Source organism: Macaca mulatta, chromosome 2, assembly GCF_049350105.2.
Source record: "Macaca mulatta isolate MMU2019108-1 chromosome 2, T2T-MMU8v2.0, whole genome shotgun sequence".
NCBI lineage: Eukaryota > Metazoa > Chordata > Mammalia > Primates > Cercopithecidae > Macaca > Macaca mulatta.
The window spans coordinates 4,514,718-4,537,243 of NC_133407.1; the positions used below are offsets into that span (position 1 = coordinate 4,514,718).

Below are 22,526 nucleotides of genomic sequence, written 5' to 3' on the forward strand. Positions count from 1 at the left end.
AGAAAACATTAACCATAAGATCATTGGGCCACTTAAAATATTTTAACAGTAATTCAATAATTCCATAATACCATTGACTATTCAGTCACTGTTCATATTTCCAAGATTTTCCTACACATTAAGAAAAATTAGTTTTCTGTACTTGAAGAGGTTCCCGTATTGTAACCGGTGGACAGGTGCCTTAAGACCTCTCTACAGGTTTCTCTGTCAATTTTTTTCTTGCATTTTTGTTTGCTTGTTTGTTATTATTGTTTCGAAGAAACTGGGTCACTTGTCCTGCAGAGTTAACCACAGTATAGATTTTGCTGAATGCGCCTGTGTGGTTTGTTTATATGGTTACAATTCCTCTGTCCTCTAGATTTTTTGTAAAATGGTAGTTATGTTTAGAGGGCTGCCCAGATTCAAGCTAAAAAAAAAAAAAAAAAAAAAAAAGAAAACCTCTAATTTTTACAGCAGTTTTAGGTTCACAGCAAAATTGAGCAGCAGGTACAGCAATTTCCTATATACCTCCTGCCTCAACACATGCGTAGCCTCTTCACGATCAATATCCCCCACCAGAGTGGCATTTAATACTTACATTACAATTGATAACCATACACTGGTACGTCATTATCACCCAGAGTCCATAGTTTACATTAGGGTTCACTTTTGGTGTTGTCCATTTTCTAATGACATGTGTCACTATTATAGTATCATACCGAGTAGTTTCACTGTCTTAAAAATCCTCTGTGCTCCACCTGTTCATACCTCCCTCCCCACTAACTCCTGGCAACCACTGGTCTTTTTGTTATCTCCATAGTTTTGCCTTTTCCAGATGTCATATAGTTGGAATCATAAAGTATGTAGCTTAAGGTTAGCTTCTTTTCTTTCTTTCTTTCTTTTCTTTTCTTTTCTTTCTTTTTTTTTTTTTTTTTTTTTTTTGAGACAGTCTTGTTCTGTTGCCCATGCTGAAGTTCAGTGGCGCTATTTAGGCTCACTGCAACCTCTGCCCCCGCCATTCAAGTGATTCTCCTGCCTCAACCTCCCAGGTAGATGGGATTACAGGCATGTGCTACCATGCCAGGCTAATTTTTGTATTTTTAGTACAGGTGGGGTTTTCCCATGTTGGCCAGGCTGGTCTCGAACTCCTGACCTCAGGTGACCCACCCACCTACCTACCTTGGTCTCCCAAAGTGCTGGGATTACAGACATGAGCCACCACGTCCAGCCTAGATTAGTTTCTTTTACTTAATAATATGCATGTAAGTTCCTCCATGCCTTTTCATTCCTGTTAGCGCGTTTATTTTTTAGCACTGAATAACATTCCATTATCCGAATGAATTAATACCACGGCTTGTCTTTTTACTCATTGCAGGACATTTGGTTGTTTCTAGGTTTTGGCCATTATGAATAAAGCTACTATAAACATCTGTATACAAGTTTCTGTGTGGACATAAGTTTTCAACTCCTTTGGAGAAATTTCAGAGATCATGACTGCTGGATTATATGGTAAGAGGATATTTAGTTTTTTAAGAAACTGCTAAAGTCTTTGAAAGTGGTTGTACCAGTTTGCATTCTCACCACCAGTGTGTGAGAGCTTCTGCTGCTCCATACCCTCGCCAGCATTTGGTGCAGTCAGTGTTCTGGATTTTGGCCATTCTAACAGATGTGTAATGGTATCCAGTTGTTGATTTTATTTGCATTTCCCTGATGACATATGATGATATGATGTGGAGCATCTCTTCTTCATATGCTTTGTCATCTGTGTATCTTCTTTGCTGAGGTGTCTGTTAAGGTCTTTGTCTATTTTTTAATCGGGTTTCTTTTTTTCTTTTTTCTTTTTTTTTTTTGAGATGGAGTTTCGCTCTTGTCGCCTAGGCTGGAGTGCAATGACGCAATCTCGGCTCACTGCAACCTCTGCCTCCTGGGTTCAAGTGATTCTCCTGCCTCAGCCTCCTGAGTAGCTGGGATTACAGGCAGCCGCCACCATAGCCGGCTAATTTTGTATTTTTCGTAGCAATGGGGTTTCACCGTGTTGGCCAGGCTGGTCTCGAACCCCTGACCTCAGGTGATCTGCCCGCCTCAGCCTCCAAAGTGCTGGGATTACAGGTGGGAGCCACCGTGCCAGCCCAGTTTCTTTTTCTTACTGTTGAGTTTTAAGAGTTCTTTGTAAATTTGGAACACCAATTCCTTAACAGATATGTCTTTTGCAAATGTTTTTTTTCCCAGTGTGTAGCTTCCCTTCTCATTCTCATAACAGTCTTTCACGCAGCAGAAATGCTTAATTTTAATGAAGCCTGGCTTATCAATTCTTTCTTTCATGGATAGTGGCTTTGGTCTTTTATCTAAAAGCCATTGCAAAACTTAGTCATCTCAATTTTCTTCTGTGTTATTCTAGGATTTTAGGTCTGTGGTCCACTGTATTACTTCTTGTGGGTGGTGTAAAGTGTGTGTCCAGATTCACTTTGTTGTATGTGCATGTCCAGTTGTTCCAGCACCATGTGTTGAAAAGACTCTCTTTTCTCCATAGTATTGACTTCACTCCTTTGCCAAAGATCCATCAGTTATACTTATGTGGGTCTACTTTTGGTCTCTCTATTCTGTTCCATTGATCTATTTGTCTATTATTTTGCCAATACCACATCATCTTGATAACTTTATAGTAAGTCTTGAAGTTGGGTGGTGTCAGTCACCCAACTTTGTTTTTCTCCTTCAATACTGGATTGGCTATTATGGGTCTTTTGCCTCTGCATATAAATTTTAGAATCAGTGTGTATCATGATTTACACAAAGTAACTTGCTGGGATGGACATTGTATGAAATCGATAGAACCAGTTGGGAAGAACTGACATCTTGACAATAATTGAGTCTTCCTATCTATGAACATAGAATATTCTTCATTTATTTAGTTCTTTGATTTCTTTCATCAGCATTTTGTAGTTTTTCTCAAATAATGCTTGTAAATATTTTGTTAGATTTATCTCTTAAGTATTTCATCTTTTGGGTGTGCTGGTACAAATGATATTGTGTTTTTAATTTCAAATTCCACTTGTTTATTGCTGGTGTATAGGAAAGCAATTGACCTTTATACATTAACCTTAAATCCTGCAACCTTGCTGTAATTGCTTGTTAGATCCAACAGTTTTTGGTTGATTCATTTTGATTTTCTAGATAGACAATCATGTCATCTGTGAACAAAGACAGTTTTACTTATTCCTTTCCATCTGTATACCTTGTATTTCCTCTTCTTGTCTTGCTGTATTAGCTAGGACTTTCAGTACAGTGTTGAAAGGCATGGTGAGAGGGAACATCCTTGACTTGCTCCTGATCTTAGTGGTAAAAAAGCTCCGAGTCTCTCACCAGTAAGTGTGACGTTCGCTATAGGTTTCTTACAGATATTCTTTATCAAGTTGAGGAAGTTCTCCTCTATTCCTAGTTCACTGAGTGGTTTTTTGTTTTTTGTGTTTTTTTAACTATAAGTGGGCATTGAATTTTGTCAAATTCTTTTTCTGCATTTATTGAGATGACCATGTGATTTTTCTTCTTTAGTCTGTTGATGTGATAGGTTTTACATTAACTTTACATTACTTTTACATTACATTTACATTAACTGATTTTTGAATGTTGACTCCAACTTGCATGCCTTCGATAAATTACACTTGGTCATGGTATATAATTTATACATTGTTGGATTTCATTTGCTAATTTTTAAAGCATTTTTACATCTGTGTTTATGAGAGATATTGGTCTGTAGTTTTCTTTTCTTGCAACATCTTTGTCTGGTTTTGGTGTTAGGGTGACGCTGGCCTCATAGAACGAGTTAGGAAATTTTCCCTCTGCTTCTATCTTCTGAAAGAGATTGTAAAGAATGGGTCAAGTTTCCTTTTAAAATACTTGTTAGAATTCCTCGGTGAACTCATCTGGACTTGGTGCTTACTGTCTCGGAAGATTATTAATTGTGAATTCAATTGTTCAATTTCTTTAATAGGTATAGGCCTATTCTTGGCTCACTGCACCTCTGCTTCCTGGATGCAAGCGGTTCGGTTCGCCTGCCTCAGCCTCCCGAGTAGCTGGGATTACAGGCACATGGCACCACACCCGGCTAATTTTTTTTTGTTTTGTTTTTTAGTAGAGGCAGGGTTTTGCCATGTTGCCCAGGCTGGTCTTGAACTCGTAAGCTCAGGCAATCTGCCAGCCTCGGCCTCCCAAAGTGCTAGGATTACAGGTGTGAGCCACTGCGCCCAGCCTTTAGATTGTTTGTTTCTTCTTACATGAATTTTAGCAGACTGTGTCTTTCAAGGAATGTCTCTTTCATCTAGGTTATCAAATTTGTGAGTGCAGAGTTGTTCATAGTATTCCTTCATGTTTTTTTTTAATGGCCATGAGATCTGCAGTGATGTTCCCTTTTTCATTTCTGATGTTAACAATTTATGTCCTCTCTTTTTTATTCTTAGTTTGCCTGTCTTTTATTTTATTTATGCTTTCACAATATCGGCTTTTCAAACATTCAAAATCAGGTTTTCTTGATTTTGTCTGTTAATTTTCCGTTGTCAGTTGCATCTCAATTTCTGCTCTAATGTTTATGTCTTCTGCTTACTTTGGATTTCATTTGCTCTTCTTTTTTTTTAGTTTCTTATGGAGGAAGTTTAGATGATTGATTTGAGAGCTTTCTTCTTTTTAAATATTTGCATTCAGTGCTATAATTTGCCCTCTAAGCACTATTTTGGTGCATCTACAAATTTTGATAAGCTGTACTTTCACTTGTATTTAGTTCGGAATATTTTAAAATTTCTTTTGAAATTTCTTCTCTGATTCTTGTGTTATTTAGAAGTGTATTGTTTAATTTCCAAGTACTTGGGAATTTTCCAGTTATCTTTCTGTTGTTGATTTCTAGTTTAATTCTATTGTGGTCTGATAGCAGACATTGTGTGATTTCTATTCACTAAAATTTGTTAAGATGTGCTTTATGTCCCAGAATGCTATCTTGGTGAACTTTCTTTATTTTTTCCTTTTCTTTTCTTTTCTTTTTTTTTTTTTTTTAAGACAGAGACTCGCTGTGTCACCCAGGCTGGAGTGCAATGGCGTGGTCTTGGCTCACTGCAACCTCTGCCTCCTGGGTTCAAGCAATCTCCTGCCTCAAGCCTCCTGAGTAGCTGGGATTACAGGCATGTGCCACTATGCCAGGCTAATTTTTGTATTTTTAGTAGAGATGGGGTTTCGCCACATTGGCCAGGTTGGTCACGAACTCCTGACCTCAGGTGATCTTTCCATGTGACCTTGAGAAGAATGTCTATTCTGCTGTTGTTGGATGAGGTAGTCTATAGATGTCCATTATATCCAGTTGATTGATGGTGTCATTGACTTCAACTATATTCTTAACTTATATTCTGCCTCCTGGATCTGTCCACTTTTGATAAAAGGGTATTGAAGTCTCCAGCCAAAATAGTGGATTCATCTACTTCTCCTTGCAGTTCTGTTGCTTTTTGCCTCACCTATTTTGATGCTCTGTTAGGAGCATAATTAAGGATTGTTATATCTTCTTGGAGAATTTATTTCTTTATTATTGTGTAATGCCCTCTTTATCCATGATAACTTTCCTTGCTCTGAAGTCTACTCTTTCCAAAACTAATATATCTATCCTTGTTTTCCTAATTAGTGTTACTGTGTTATATCTTTCTCTATACATTTACTTTAAATCTATCTAGATTCTTATATTTAAAGTTTGTTTCTTGTAGACAACATGTAGTCAGGTCTTGTTTTTCAATTCACTTTGACAATCTCTGTCCTTTAGTGGGTGCATTTAGGCTGGGCATGGTGGCTCACACCTATGATCCCAGCACTTTGGGAAGCTAAGGCAGGAGGAACACTTGCATATGGGGGTTTGAGACCAGCCTGGGGACCACAGTGAGACCCCCATCTCTATGAAAAATAAAAAATTAGCCCTGCATAGTGGTGCACACCTGCAGTCCCAAGTACTCCGGAGGCAGAAGTGGGAGGACTGCTAAAGCTTTGGAGGTCAAGGCTGCAGTGAGCCGTGATTGTGCCACTGCACTCCAGCCTGGGTGACAGAGTGAGACCCTGTCACAAAATAATAATAAAATAATGATAATAATAATTATTTTTAAAATGGGTGCATTTAGGCCATTGATATTCAAAGTGATTATTGATGTAGTTGAATGAATATTACCATATTTATTGTTGTTTCCTATTAGTTGTCCTGGTTTTTTGTTCTTATTTTGTCTTCTGCTCTTTTTCTTCCTTTTGTGTTTTAATTGAACATTTGATTATTCCATTTTCTCTCCTTTTAAGCATATCAGTTTTATTCTTTTACTTTTTTAGAAGTTGCCCTAGAGTTTGCAATATACGTTTACAACGAATCCAAGTCCACTTCAAATAACGATACCAGCTGGGTGCAGTGGCTCATGCCTAGTCTCCCATTGCTTTGGAAGGCCAAGGTGGGAGAATCACTTGAGCCCAGGAGTGAGCCATGTTGGTGCCACTGCACTCCAGTCTGAGAGTGACCCCATCTCAAATAAAACAAAAAATCCAAAGAACACACACACAAACAAACAAACCCCAAACAACACTGTATCATAGCTTATGGGTAGTACAAGTAACCTAAGATAACAAAATAATTTAATTCCTCCCTTCCATCCTTGGCATCATTGCTGTCATTCATTTCACTTATACATAAGCATATACAATTAAATACATTGCTGCTATCATCTTGAACAGACTGATATCTATCAGATCAATTAAGAATGAGAAAAATAAGGCCAGGCACGGTGGCTCATGCCTGTAATTACAGCACTTTGGGAGGCCGAGGCAGGTGGATCACCTGAGGTCAGGAGTTCAAAACCAGCCTGGCCAACATGGTGAAACCCCAACTCTAATAAAAATACAAAAATTAGCTGGGCACGGTGGTGTGCCCCTGTAATCCGAGTTACCCAGGAGGCTGAGGTAGGAGAATAGCATGAACCCAGGAGGCAGAGATCAGAGCACTGCACTCCAACCTGGGCAACAAAGCGAGACTCCATTTCAAAAACAAACAAACAAACAAACAGACAAATAAGAAAAATAAAGGTTTTTGTTTCACCTTCACTTGTTCCTTCTCTGATGCTTTTCCTTTCTTTATGTTGATCCCAGTTTTTGATTTGTATAATTTTTCTTCTTTCTAAAGAACTTCTTTTAACATGTGTTGCCAGGCAGTTGTATAGGAAAAAAAAATTTTCTCAATTTTTGTTTTTCTGAGAGTCTTTACTTCTTCATGTTTGAAGGATAATTTTTCAGGGTACAGAATTCTAGGTTGGTGGTTGTTTTCTCTCAACACCTTAAGTATTTTAGTGCATTCTCTTCCTGTTTGCTTTGTTTCTGAAGAGAAGTCAGATATAATTCTTACCTTTGCTCTTCTGTAGGTGAGATGTTTCTTCCCTCCGGCTTCTTTCAAGATTTTCTTTATCTTTGATTTTCTATAGCTTGAATATGATATGCCTGGGTGTGTTTTGGGGGCATTTATCCTGCTTTGTGTTCTCGGAGCTTCTGGAATCTGTGGTTTGGTATCTGATCTTAATTTGAGGGAAATTCTCAGTCATTATTCTTTCAAATCTTTCTTCTTTTCCTTTCTCTCGTTCTTCTCCTTTTTATATTTCCATTTACACTGTTTGTAGTTGTCTTGCAGTTCTTGGATGGTCTGTTCTATTTATTCCAGTCCTTTTTCTGTTTTCTTTTCAGTTTTGAAGGTTTCTATTGAAATACGCCGAAGCTCAGAGACTATTTTCTTAGCCATATCCAGTCTACCAATAAGCTCATTGAAGGCGTTCTTTTTTCTGTCACAGTGTTTTTTATCTCTAGCATTTCTTTTTAGTTCTTAGAATTTCCATCTCTCTGCTTACATTGCCCATCTGTTCTTGCATGCTGCTTACTTTATCCATTAGAGCCCTTAGCATTCTGGTCATAGCTATTTTACATTCCTGGTCTGATCATTTCAACATCCATGTCATACCTGAATCTGGCTTTAATGTTTGCTCTGTCTGTTTGGAATTTGTTGTTTTGTCTTTTAGTATGCCTTGTAACTTTTTCTTCAAAGCCTGGCATGGTGTCTTGGGTAAAAGGAACTGTTGTAAATGGGCCTTTGGTGATGTGGTGGTAAGGCATCAGGCAATTGGAAAGTGTTCCACAGTCCTATGGTTTCGTCTCAATCTCTAAGGGAGCCTATGCCTCTGGACTGTGAACTTCACACCTGCTTCTCGGTACCCCCTTCTCTCCTGTGGGTGGGACAGGAAGATTTGAGTGGGATCCAGTTGGGTATTTCCCTTCCTCCAGGTCAGTTAGGCACTGATAAAACCCCAGTAGTTTAGGCACTGGTAAAATAGTTTCTCTTGAGGGCAGACCTTGTTAAGAAGAACAGAATGTTTTTATGTATTCCAAAATGGCTCCTTTCCCCCTCCCTGTGCTGGAAACATGAGGGATTTTTCTCCAATATTCAATGTGAGCACCAGGTCAAGCTCTTGGGGGTAAAACTCACAAAAGTGTAGGACTCTCCCATCCCCATGACTCAGTCTTAGAGGTTTTCACTCTTAGAGTTATCCACACTGAGCCTCCAGCATTAGTCAATTATAGTGTAAGTTTTCCTACCCTGGCCCTGGTTCCCACAGTTTCTGCTCTGGTCTGTTGTGATTCTCTGTATTCACCTGCCTGTCCCTTCAACTTGGGAGCAGTGGTTTGCCCTGTAACTTCTCTTCTCTTATGGATCTAAGAAGAGCTGTTGCTTTTTCAGTTTGTTCAGACTTTATTTATTTATTTATTTATTTGAGACAGAGTCTGGCTCTATCACCCAGGCCGGAGTACAGTGGCATGATCTCGGCTCACTGCCACTTCTACCTCCCAGGCTTAAGCAATCCTCCCACCTCAGCCTTGGGAGTAGCTGGGACCACTGGCGTGCACCATCATGTCTGAGGAATTTTTGTGTTTTTTGTAGAGACGGGGATTTACCATGTTGCCCAGAATGGTCTCAAACTCCTGAGCTCAAGTGATCTGCTTGCCCTGGCCTCCCAAAGTACTGAGATTACAGGAGTGAGCCAGCATGCCTGGCCCAGCTTTTTACTTTTTGTTAGAATAGTGTGGCGACTTCCAAGTTTCTTATTTGCTGGGATGGAAACTGGAAGTACTTTTCTGCCGCCTCCTCCTCCTCCTCCTCCTCCTCCTCCTCCTCCTCCTGCTTCTGCTTCTGCTGCTTCTGCTTCTTCTGCTTCTTCTGCTGCTTCTTCTTCTTCTTCTTCTTCTTCTTCTTCTTCTTCTTCTTCTTCTTCTTCTTCTTCTTCTTCTTCTTCTTCTTCTTCCTCTTCTTCCTCTTCTTCTTCTTCTTGAACACTTCATAGGTGCTGTCCTTTTCCTCCATCCAGCCCCCCAAACATTAGTCTCTCTTCTTCCTAGTATCTAGGATGCCACCTGGAAAGAATGTGTGCTGGGACTAGGGACACCTGGGGTCTATCTGATGGGCAAGGCTAAAAGGGAAGTGGCTCAAGATGGCATCTAGAGAACTCAGTCTTTACCTGTACCTGCTATTTAGTGAGGAAGTCATCACTTCATAGTAATAAGAATCATAACCATGACTTCTGGAGTGTATACAATATGTCAGCCACTGTTTTAATTGCTTTTAATGTAAAAGCTAATTTATTCTTCTCAACAGCCCCATGTGGTTGGTACTAATATTATTACCATTTAGAAATGAGGAACCAAGCCCGGAAAGACGAGATCATTTGTCTAAAATGTCACCACTGTGCTTGCCAGAGAGAACAGTCCTATCTTGGAGAGTCCTTGACTTAGAGGCTCTTCGGCTTCTATCATCAACACACTTTGAAATGCTGCATTCTCACCCTGATTGACCTCTTATGGTCTCAAAATAGTGCATCAACTACAAATTCCTCTTTTATCTTGGCGGGTGTTTGCCTGCCAGGGCAGCCACTCACCTCCAGACTTCTTGTCTCAAGGTCCTCTGTAGACATAAGAATTATGCCTTCTCATTAGGCAGTACTTTCAAAGCTAGATTCAGGCAAAATGGCCCATCTACCTAGAGCCGTTTGGCCTTCTGGAAATGACAGCTGCTTACCTTTTTTTCAGTGCCAGAGGACCACAGTAATATGGTCCTATAAAGGCAATCTGTAAGATACTGTTTAGTTTTACCACTTTACAAAATATCTACTCCCCTCCTCCACCACTCACACTCTTGAAAAAAAAAACCAAAAAAAAAAAAAAAAACCAAAAAAACCCAAAAAAAAAACCAGTTCCCCTCCCACAGGTTTTAGTGTTGGAGCTGTTCCTACCTAGCCCTGGGGAACTGGGGTAATGATCTTTGTACCTTGCAGGGATGTCACTTATCTAAGATTCTGGAAAAGGGAACTAGTAATAAATTATGTAAAGGCTTCACGAACTGAACCTCAAAGTTCTTTTGGGACCAAACCTCTCTGCTCCCAAATCATGGAGCAGGAGGAGTGTGGGGCTGGGCGTAGAGAGTGGCAACAGAAGCTGTGAGCAGGACCAGGGCCTAGGACAAAATGGAAATGTGGGGCCCCTTGTTAAAAAATGATCAAGAACTTCAAGATAACATCAACATGGCATTAATCCAAATATGGAGCCGTTCTAAATGCGGGCCTTGTGTGAACACAGGCGATGTGCTCACGGAGTCGGCTCTGGCAGTAGGGGGCCCTCCTGGCACTTTGGGACGCATCTGAAACACTTGCAAAAATGATATAGTGTTTGTAAAACAAGACGGAGCTCGACTGCGTAGTATATGAGGCTATTTTCTTTTTCTTTCTTTTTCTTTTTTTTTTTCTTTTGAGACTGAATTTTGCTCTTGTCGCCCAGGCTGGAGTGCAATGGTGTAATCTCAGCTCACTGCAACCTCCAACTCCAGGGTTCAAGCGATTCTCCTGCCTCAGCCTCCCAAGTAACTGGGATTACAGGCACCCACCACCACACCTAGCTAATTATTGTATTTTTAATAAAGACGGGGTTTCACCATGTTGGCCAGGCTGGTCTCGAACTCCTGACCTCAGGTGATGCACCTGCCTCGGCCTCCCAAAGTGTTGGGATTATAGGCGTGAGCCACCGTGCCCAGACATAAGAGGCCACTTTTCGTTGTGGTTCAGATAACTCTGAACTGTGGCATATTCCAGACAGAGGTATAATAGGACTAAGCACGGAATGTCCTAAGGGAAAGTCTCCAGGTTTTTGAAGACCACATCATGGCAATAATGGCCTAGCACAGCAATTCCTGCTTCACGGCGAGGAAGCGGAGGTTAAGGGGCAAATAGAGTATGAAAAAGTACATTTATTAATTTAATCACAAAAACATGGAAAGTAAAACCCCTAAAAGTCTTCTTGGCCCATTCAGATGCAGAAAAGGTAGGGTGAGAAAGCATTGTGCAGGGTTGGCTTAGAGAAGACTGAGGAATGTGAGAAACAGTGCCTTAGCTTTTTATGTTTACTTTTTTAAAAAGAACAGCAATGCAAGGAGAAACATTTGGGAGATGCTTATCAATGTAAAAAACATCTGGAAATGGGAAATAGCAGATGCAGATGATTTTGTTCTAAGGGAGGATTCTGCTCCTAAATTTCTCTAGGAGACCCCACACAGCAGAATGGAAGCTTCTGGTGACCAGTCTTCCACTTCCCTTGCAGAGGAGACATTGATCACCATGAAGACAGGCCGTAAGCAAAAGCTGGGGACAGAAATGTTTGGGGTTGTGTACCAGGCCGTTGTTTCTAGGTACCTCTGCAGGATCTCGAAGGACTTCCCTGAGATCACCAAGGGACAGAAATTCACATTGCACACCTCCGTGGGTCACCATTCACATTTCAGTCTGCTGGGGAACGGTACTCCAGGGTGCCTTTCACACGGTCTACAATGGGGGATGTGTAGTGTGACTCAGTATTTTCCCTCTCTGTGTTTGATAGATGTCTCTGGCATTCTATAAAACAATGGCTTTTTCACAGGTGGTCCTGGCACCTCCACTGGACTTCAGTGGGGTACTCCCTGCTCTATCGCCTGTCTTCCTGCTATGACTGGATACAGGCTGGTAAGAGAAGGGTGAGCATGTCATTCTGCGTTCTTTTCCCTTTTCTGCTAACCCACGAAGCTCTCCAGTGAATCGCCATGAGCAGATGAGACCAAATTAGAACAAAATCCCTCCACTCCAGAGACTGAAGCTAGGTCTTCCTGAAAAAGTATTTAATATAGTTTTAATGTTCATATAATCCTTAAATCTGGCTAATTTTTAAGAACCTTCCATTTGCAAGATTACATTTACGACTTTCTCTCAGTGCCTCGATTTTCTCATCTGTAAGATGGGCTGTAATATAATGGGTTATTGAGAGCATCATATGAATTAATATAAGAAAAGTCCTTCTGTCAAGTACTAAGTGTTATTATTAAATGAGAAATGTAATAAATAAGCACGTACAATGATGGTTTTTTTTCTTTTTCTTTTTAAATAAGATGGGGTCTTGCTACGTTTCCCAGGCTGGTCTCGGACTCTGGGGCTCAAGTGGTCCTCCCACCACGGCCTCCGAGGGATTACTGGGATTGCAGGTATGAGCCACCACACCTGGCCTACAATAATTGTGAAATCAAAAAGATCACTTGTAATACTGGTTTTGTAGTAGCACTGGTGCCTTCCATAGGGCAATGTTTTGGCCTGTGGATGAAATGTTGAGTATTACTCTCTAAAAGCAGGCTCCCGACTGACGCGAAAGTCATCATGCCTTGTGTCCGCATGAGCAGATTCTTTCCTGCCTTCAAAGAAAAATGAGAAGAAAAGAATTGATTTCTTCTGTGGAGTTGGACCCTTTCCAGAACTTCATGGCTATGTTTTAAATTGATGAATGGCTGACTGCCGGCAGAGACCCTGACAGGCTGGGACTGCTGGGATGTTAAAATAAAATGATAGAAAATGAAGACAATTCAGCTTGAGTTTCCACAGGGCTATTTGATCCGACCAGAATCCTTTCCAGAGCAAACGAGGCCAGAGTGAGCCAACACCTGTAACAACATCGCTGTGTCCCTGCCCGAAGGGTGGCCACTGGAGGCAGAAGGGAAATAAGGAGTCTGTGGGGCAGACAAAGGAAAGACACAGGCCTGGGGACCCAGCTGCCTCATGCCACCTTTGAAATGACAATGGGGATTTTAAAAACCGACTGCAATTTAAAACAGGAAAAGCAGAGTCTCCCTACCTGTAAGGTGCTGCTTCGGGTGGGGCCAGTCTCTTCAGGACTTATCTGTGTTGCAGCTTTGTCACCCCCTGGGGCCTTGGGCCTGATTTCTCTTGGGAGGCTGCCCTCCAGGTGGCTGTGCCAGACAGCAGTGGGCTCCAAACTGAGGGAGGTGAACTCATCTTCATAACACTAGATGCTGAAAATCTGACACTTTATCCATAGCAGGTAAACAACTTAAAAAGATTATTTTAAATAACAAAATAAAATAAAAATAATACCCTTTGGGAGGCTGAGGCAGGTGAATCACCTGAGGTCAGGAGTTCGAGAACAGCCTAGCCAACATGGCGAAACCCTGTCTCTACAAAAATACAAAAGAAAATTAGCCAGGCGTAGTGACGGACCCCTGTCATCCCACCTCTTAGAAGGCTGAGGCAGGAGAATCGCTTGAACCTGGGAGGTGGAGGTTGCAGTGAGCTGAGATCATGCCACTGCACTCCAGCCTGGGTGACAGAGCAATACTCCGTCTCAAAGAAAAAAAAAAAAAAAAGTAATAAAAGTAATACATGTTGGAAGAAAGTTTAGAAAATATAGAAAAGTAACAAAAAGAAGGTATTATTCATGTCTCACTACCTATAGCCAACATTTGTTAAAAGTTTGGTATGTTTTCTTCCAGACTTCAACAAAAACACCCAGAGAGCTATGCTTTAAAAAGTAGTCATGACTATGTCTTACTTAATATTATTTTATAATCATTCTACGTGGTATGATGACATTTTATAGACACAGTTGAATGGCTGTGTAATTCTATCAAATACATGGATTATTAGTTAATTTTCTTTTTAATGAAAGGATATTTTGACTATTTTACTTTTTACTAGTATAAATAATGCTACAATGAGCACTTCTTAAATAACTGCGTTTTGAGATGTAATTCAGGTATCATAACATTTACTTTTTATGGAGTACGATGCTGTAGATTTTAGCATATTCGCAGTTGTACAACTATCATCACCATCTCATTCCAGAATATTTTTATCACCCTAGAAAGAAATCCCGTACCCATTCCTCCCTCTCTCCAGCCCCTGACAACAACTAATCTATTTTCTATTTCTATGGATTTGTCTATTCTGAACATTTCATGTAAATGGAACCACAAAATAGGTGACCCTTTGTGTCTGGCCTCTTTCACTGATCACAGTATTTCCAAGGTTCACTCATGTTATCACAGGTGTCAGTACTTGATTCCTTTTTATGGCCAAATAATATTCCATCACGTAGATGTACCACTTTTGTTTACCCATTCACCAATGAGCGGACATTTAAAGCTTCTCTTTCACCTTTTGGCTATTACGAACATTGCTGCTCTGAATATTTACATATGAGGCTTTTGTTGTTTTTTTTTGAGACAAGTTCTTACTCTGTCACCTAGGCTAAAGTACAACAGCATGATCTTGGCTCACTGCAACCTCCACCTCCCTGATTCACGCAATTCTCCTGCCTCAGCCTCCCAAGTAACTGGGATTATAGGCGCCCGCCACCATACCTGGCTAATTTTTGTATTTTTAGTAGAGATGGAGTTTCACCATGCTGGTCAGGCTGGTCTCAAACTCCTGACCTCAAGTGATCTGCCTGCCTCAGCCTCCCGAAGTGCTGGGGTTATAGGCATGAGCCACTGCACCTGGCCAATGTACAAGTTTTGTGTGGACATGTTTTCACCAATCTTGAGTATAAACCTAAGAGTGGAATTACCAGCCGTGTGGTGACTCTGTGTTTAGCCTTCTGAGGAACTGCCCAGCTGTTTTCCAAAGCGGCTGCACCATTTTGCATTTCCACCAGCACTGTGCGAGCTTTCCAGTATTTTCACAACACTTGCTGTTTTCCGTTTTAATTTTTTAAATATCCATCATAGTGGGTGTGAAGTGGTATCTCATTGTAGCTTTTATTTTCATTTTCCTGGTGACTAGTATGTTTAGCATCTTCTCATGTGCTTCTTGGATGTTTGTGTATTTATCTTCTTTGGAGAAATGTTTATTCAAATTGTGTGCACAGCTTAAAATTATGTTATTTTTCTTTTTATTGTCAAGTTACAAGAATTCTTTCTACATTCTGGATAAAAATCCCTTATCAGAAATATGGAGAAAATGCAAACATTTTCTCCCATTCTGTGGGTTGTCTTCTTACTTTCTTTATGGTGTCTTTTGATGCACAAAAGTTTTACATTTTGATGAGGTCTGATTTATCTACTTTTTTCTTTAGTTGCTTGAGCTTTTGGTGCCCTATCTACAAATCTATTATCTAGACCATGGTCACGAAGATCTACACCTTTGCTTGCTTCTAAAAGATTGATAATTTTTGATTTTATATTTAGAGCAAAGTCTGCATCACATGGAAACATCTAGGACAGGGAGACTTTGCTGACTTAAATGGTATGAAAATTTTGATATAGTCAAATCACTTTCCAAAGTGGTTGCACCAATTTGCATGCTTATTAGCAAATGAGAGAGCCCATTTCATTGTATACTGTAAAGCTTTTTTAAGGTTCCTATTACTCTTGTTAGACTAGATATGACCAAATTCTTGCTATGGATCCCCCAACTTTACCTTTCATTCTTTTCTGACCAAAGTTTCTTAGGCATTAAGGTATTCAGCGATGAGTAGATATTTCTTGTGTCATCATAACTGATGTAATTGACTAAAATTGAGGTAGCCATAAAATGATTTAACTCATTGTTGAAAATAAACATCTATTGAGCATCTGTAGAGGGTGGGGGGAAGGGTGGAGGGGAGGGAAAGAGGGGATGGAGGTGCAAAGATGAATGAGACACAACCCCTAGTACGGAGAACACTTACGTTTGTCAGGAACACTTTTTTTTTTTTTTTTAAGTACAATTTCCATTTTATTTTTCTCCAGAGAATAGTCTGTCTCAGCCTTTAAGGACTCAGCTCCTTACATGAGCTTTGGTGGGGGACGTGGGGCAGCACCCACAGGTCTAAATCGGGGAGGGGGTGTTCGGTCCTTGTGGGCTTCACAAAATCGATTCCTGACTACTTTGCTGTGAATTGCACACTCACACAGTAATGCAGCTTCACACACAGCTTGGGAAGCACGTAGGCATCGAAGACGCTCGCCTCAGAAATGTCCCTGACCGCTGCGGCCTCCACTATGTTTCGAATGACGAATTTCTTAATGGCCTTGTCCTTGGGCACGCATCGGGCACAGTTAGTGCAGCGAACAGGCTGCACGTGGCCGCGGCCCTTTTTGGCACGACCGTTGTTCCTTCTTCTCTTTGTCATCTTGGACGTACGGACCGAAGAGAGCAAGGAACACTTTCACAGCTGTGTGCCTGGGGGTCCTCTCAGACAGCCCTGGTGTTACGTAAACAAGATGCCATCCCTGTTGTAATGGTGAAGAAATTGGCCCAGAGGTCAAATGAATTGTGCAAGGTCACATGGCTAATGAGGGAAAAGAGTCAGTCAACCAGTATTTACTGAGGACCCTCTATGTGCCATACATGCATCCAGAGATATAGTATTGAAAAAGGAGCCTCCATTCTGGTTGAGAAGAGACAGGCACAAACAGTCAAGAAACAGATAAGAAAGAATTGCATGAGGTGGGTAGAGGGACACAGTTTTACCTAGTGTATTAGGGTTCTCCAGAGAAACAGAGTAATAGTGCATGTATAGATAGAGAGAGAAAGATTTATTATAAGGCATTGGCTCATACAATTAAAGAGGCCGAGAAGTCTCACAAAGCCGGCAAGCTGGAGGCAGACGGTGTAGCTCCAATCTGAGTCTGAAGTCCTGAGAACTAGGAGAGCCGATGGTATAAGTTGGAGTCCAAAAGCTGGCAGGCTTAAGACCCTGGAAGAGCAGATGTTTCTGCTGGAGTCTGAAAGTAGAAAAAGACTGATGTCTCAGCTCAAGGAAGTCAAGTAGAAGGAAATTATTTCTTAAGGGAGAGTCAACCTTTTTGGTCTATGCAGGTCTTCAACTGGTTGGATGAAAGCCACTCACATTAGGCAGACCAATCCGTTCTACTCAACCAATTCAAATTTTAATCTCATCCAAAGCACCCTCCCAGACACACCCAGAAAATATTTGACCAAATATCTGGGCACCCTATGGCCTAATCAAATTGACATAGACAATTAATATCACACCTAGGATTGCTGAAGGCTTCACTGAAATAGTGACATTTGAACTAAGAAACACGAATATTTGGGGAAGAGCTTTCTAGGTAGAGGGAATAGCAAGTTCTGAGGTGAGAGGAAACCAGAGTATTTTAGGGACAGCAAAAAGATCAGCATGTTTGGAAGAAAACAGCAAGGAGAGGATTAGTAGAGGAGGAAGGTGGCAGGGCCAGATTGCATGAGGTTTGTAGACCATGATTAGAAGTTCGCACTTCGGCCAGGCACAGTGGCTCATGCCTGTAATCCCAGCACTTTGGGAGGCTGAGGTGGGCAGATCACTTGAGGTCAGGAGTTCACGAAAGCCTGGCCAGCATCGTGAAACCCATCTGAACTAAAAATACAAAATTAGCCAGGGGTGATGGCATGTGCCTGTCATCCCAGCTACTCAGAAGGCTGAGGCAGGAGAATTGCTTGAACTCGGGAGGTGGAGGTTGCAGTGAGCCAAGATTGTGCCACTGCACTCCGGCCTGGGCAACAGAGAGAGACTCTGTCGCAAAGGAAAAAAAAAAAAGTTTGCACTTCATTCTAAGTAAAGTGGAATGGTTTTGGAGGGATATCAGAAAGATCAAGGTGATAAAATGAAAAGAGCACATCATGCATGTGGACAGGGAGACCAGTTACGAGGTCAAGATCACGGTACCTTGAAGTAGGGTGGGACTCGAAAGGTGATGATGGTCAGAGGTTGGACACATTGTGGAAGCAGGACTTGTAGAATTTGTCAGTGAATTGAACGTGGAATGTGAGATTTATGGCAAATCAGATATTACTCCTAGATCTTGGTCTGAGCAACTAGGTGGATGTTGGTACTACATTTATCAACATGGAGAATTTTTGCTGGGGCTTTGGGGTGAGAAATGGAGTTTTGGAGAAAATTAGAAGTTATCTTTTGGCCTTGTTAATTTGGATTTGTTACTCTGACTAGAACCCAGGCCTTCTGTCTTAGTCTGTTGGGGATGCTATAACAAAATACCATAGACTGGGTGGCTTATAAACAACAGCAATGTATCACAGTTCTGGAGGCTGCGAAGTCCAACATCGAGGCACTAGCAGATTAAGGGTCTGGTGAGGATCCCCTTCCTCAAAGACAGGCTTCTTTTTACTGTAACCTCACATGGTAGAAGGGGTGAGGGAGCTCTCTCAGGCTTCTTCCCTAGGAGCAGGAATCCCATTCATGAGGGTGCCACCCCTCGTGACCTAAGCGCCCAGCAGAGACTCCACCTCCTAACACCATCGCTTTGGGAGTTAGGATTTCAACATATGAATTGGGGCAGGGGGTCATAACCATTCAACCCAGGTCATAACCAGTCTGCATATTCTGACCAGAACAGGTGTTTTTCCTACAAAGATACACTATTTATTCATTTACAATATGTTTATTGAGCCCCTGCTGTGTGCAGAGCTTGGTCTGAGATGCTGAGAAAACGGCACAGAACACAGCAGGGGCATTATCAATAATGGTGCCCCACAGAACCAGCAACTCTGGGTTGAGGCTCTGCTATGTGCTGGGCATTGTGCAGAATACAAAGTGAGTCAGACACATTCCCGGTGCTCCAAATGCTTTCAACTTAATTGGACAGTTTAGGCAGAGAGACACATGACAACTGATGGCCATGAATTAGTTCACAATACACTTATTGAATACACGTTATATTCCAGGCGCTGTGCTAAACATGCTACATTCTGAGACTACAAAGATGAGTTAGAATGCATTCCTGTCTCCCAAAAGCTCACCTTCACGTGGAGGAGAGATTTAGGCAAGCCCACGATTTCAGTTCCATGTGGTCGAGGTAGGACAGTATGGAAACACAGGTACGATGCTTAGCCGAGGTTACTGTCTGGCATTGGGGGAAACTACCCCGAACAGATCATACCTCAGCTGTGTCTTGCAGGATGAGGCAGACCGGAAGAAGACTGATGGCATTCCTGGCTAAGGGGACAGCTGCAAACAGGACAGTGGGGGGCTTGGGGACAGGGGAGCAGAGCTGAGGGGCTCAGGATTCATCCTGTGAGTGACAGGGGCTACTCCTGGTTCTCAGCAGAGGGTGGGCTCTGTGGATGGGCTGGCTTGAGTTGTACAGCTTCGTATATGTGGATAACGGGCGGTTAAGGAGGAGGTGTGGGGGGACTGGAGGTGGCAATGCCAGCTAGGAGGATGTGCCCAAGGATGACAGCTAAGAGAGAAAGATGGGAGCCTGAGATGAACGACTAGTGGGGTTCAGTGGGGCAAGTAAGGGCCCTATGATCCTGCTGACCTCAGTAAGCAGGGAAGGTTTCACTAGGGAGGAAGGGTGGAGAAGGTTGGAAGGGAAATTGGAAGAAACTGGACCTAGCTCAAGAGGTTGTCAGAGAAGGTTGAAGGAGGGGTGTGATCCATGACAGTAACCAACAGACACTCCCCTCATTAGTCAACAATCCCTGATGTCATTTAATCCTCACAGCTGTGTTGTGGGCTAGGCACACACCCCATTTCAAAGGCAAGGAAATGAAGGGTTGGAGAGGTTGAGTAATGTGCCTACGGTCACAATGCGCAGTGGTGTGGGTTTTCAGGCCCTCCCTTTGTTTTACTCCCTGTTGTCTGGTATCTCCCCTGGCGGTGTGGGTTAGAACTGAGGCAGTGCCACCCCAGGGGCCAGAGTGCCAGCCTCCTCATAGCCCAGCGGCCCCTCCCTCCGGGGGCTGTGCATCACCCTCCCCTAAGGCTCCTCTCTTGCATTCCCTGAATCCCAGCAGGCGTGCCTGGCAGCCGTCAAGCTCATCACCTCTGAGATCAGAAAGGCTTGGAAGTAGACGCTGGGGGGCTGTAAGCTGAGGAAACGCACAGAGGAGCAGTTAAAGTAGCGCAGGGTGCCGAGCCTGCCTTTAATGGTTTGCAGCTGCAGCAAGCACCAGCTTCCCCGTGGGCTCTGCCCTGCTGTGGGGGCTGGCTGGCTGTATTTCGCATCCCGACCAATTAGATCCCCATGTGTGCTGCAGGCGTGAAAAAATAGAAAGTGAATAATCCTTCATTCGCCTCTGCATGGCGAGCAGCTTTGATCCTCTCGGTGAGGTGGCCCTGTTCCATCAGAAAGTTCATCTCTTCTCAGCTTCCTTCTTTTTTTTTTTTTTTTTTTTTCCCAGTTTCCTTGTCTCAAAATGGCATTAACCTCCACCCAGAGACCTATGAAATGACCACGATTCATCTTCAGACCCTTCTGATCAAAGCTGGGTTGGATTTTCTTCGCCTTCTCTCTTTTAAACTTCCGCTGTGCAGTCCCTCCTTTCTAACATTGGTTTGGTGCCAATGTTTCCAGGCTGAAATCAAAAGGAATAGTCTATTAATATCAGGCTCCTGTAACAAGGCCACCATTGTTTGCTTCATTTCAGAGTACCTATGGTCTTCTGGTGAGAAAGAGAGATCAGGAGCCTGAGTGTGGAGCCTGTGTGTGTGTGTGCGTGTGCATGCACGTGTGTGTGTGTGTGTGTGTGGTTAGATAAGCAATTTCAAAATGAGCAAAAATAGAAGGAATTGATCCTGGTTCATTTCAAATGCCTGCTAAATCTCAGTGACTCTGGCTATGGATTAAAACACTGATCACCCGTTTTGTTTCGGAAGCACCAAGGTCTTAGAGGCATGTTTGGTCAGAAGACCTACCTTAATGCTACAGGTTAGGTGGGGGAGCTGCTGCTGGAGGTGGTGTGGAAGGGTGGGCAGTGGAGGAGGAGTGGAGAGAGGAGCAGCTGGGGGTGTTGCTGGAGGAGGAAGCAGAGCTGGGGCAGAGCTGGTGTGGGTGTTTGTGCAGAGGAGGTAGAGGTGGGGCGGTGGGGTGCTGGAGGGGAGGGGATTAGTAGTCTTGGTGTGGAAGGCATGAAGAAGGTGGTGGAGGTGGCAGAAGCAGTGAAGGAGGAAGTAGAGGAGGCTCGGAGGGGTTGAGGGAGGTGAAGAAGGAGAAAGTGGAGGCAGGGGTTGAAGGGTGCTGGTGGTGGAGGTGTGGAGGAGATGGAGGAGGTGGTGGTGGCAGTAGACGAGGAACTAGAGGAGGGGATGGAGAGGATGAGGGAGAAAATAGTGGTGGGGGGAGATACTGGGTGAAGCAGACTTACTGAAAACAGAACACACTGCTGTCCATGCTTCCTTCACCCCATCCCAGTGATCCCACAAGCTGGGAAGACTCAAAAGGTTATCCCGGAAATCGCAGGGCAGGTTTAGGGTGGTCACTCCCAGCCGAGGCCTCTTTGGATAGCCCTTGTTGGAAGCAGCTCTGCCTGGATAGGAACTGCATAGACATAGGTTTATATCATTCAGGTTTGTGACACAAACCATTACAGTGTAACCCTTCTGGAAGTGGGGGGTGGGGTGGGATCACCTGGGTCATCTACACAGAATGTGCCTGGGATTCGTGAGTGAACTGCATGGCTCAGTGAGAAAAATGAACGGGGAGTCCCAGGCCTGGGTGCCAACCCTGCCTCTGCTGAACTGCGTGGACTTCTCCACTTTACTTTCCAGTCTCCCATTGTGTGAAATGAGGTTGTTGAATTAGGAGTGCCGGCTCTAACAGACACTCTGTTTCTACCTAGGAGAAACTGTGTAACCATTAGCGCTTTGCTTGAGGTGGTTCCTGAGCTTTTAAGGATAGAGTCTTATTTTCCATTTTTCCTGACTGGTCCTTTTCTGAAGATAGGGAAGAGTGGGACTTAGTTTACCTTTTGACAGCCTTGGATAACTGGATGGGCTATATCACCCAGTGCCCATTACCCTTAGGCCATACCCCAAACCAAACCTAGACCAAAGTCAGACAGATTCTTGCCACACTTAACTTTGAGGAAAGGTCACAAGTTTGGATGAGAGGGTTCCAAAATGGCCTGATGGCTGGGCACAGTGGCTCGTGCCCAGCACTTTTGGAGGCGGAGGCAGGAGGATCACTTGAGGCTAGGAGTTGGAGACCAGCCTGGACAACATAGTGAGATCCCATCTCTATTATTTTATAAAAAGATAACCTGTTGTTACCTGTGACTACTCATTGCCAGAGACAAGAAATGCAAGTCCCAGTCCCAGAGTAAAGTCAGACTGTCAGGAGACCAGCCAGTGAGCAGCTGCATCCGTCTAGAAGAGACAGCAGAACTGGGCAGGGGAGGGTATGAAGCAGGGAGGGCGATTCTGGAGTAAAG

The 22,526-nt window shown here is 42.8% G+C and overlaps 1 pseudogene across 1 annotated transcript; it reads right to left on the reverse strand.

Annotated features, from left to right (window-relative positions):
* Nucleotides 1-11,602: 11,602 nt before the first annotated feature.
* LOC144338973 (small ribosomal subunit protein eS26 pseudogene) lies at nucleotides 11,603-16,725 on the reverse strand (annotated as a pseudogene). Its single transcript, XR_013413484.1, has one exon. The product of XR_013413484.1 is annotated as a small ribosomal subunit protein eS26 pseudogene (transcript).
* Nucleotides 16,726-22,526: the final 5,801 nt, after the last annotated feature.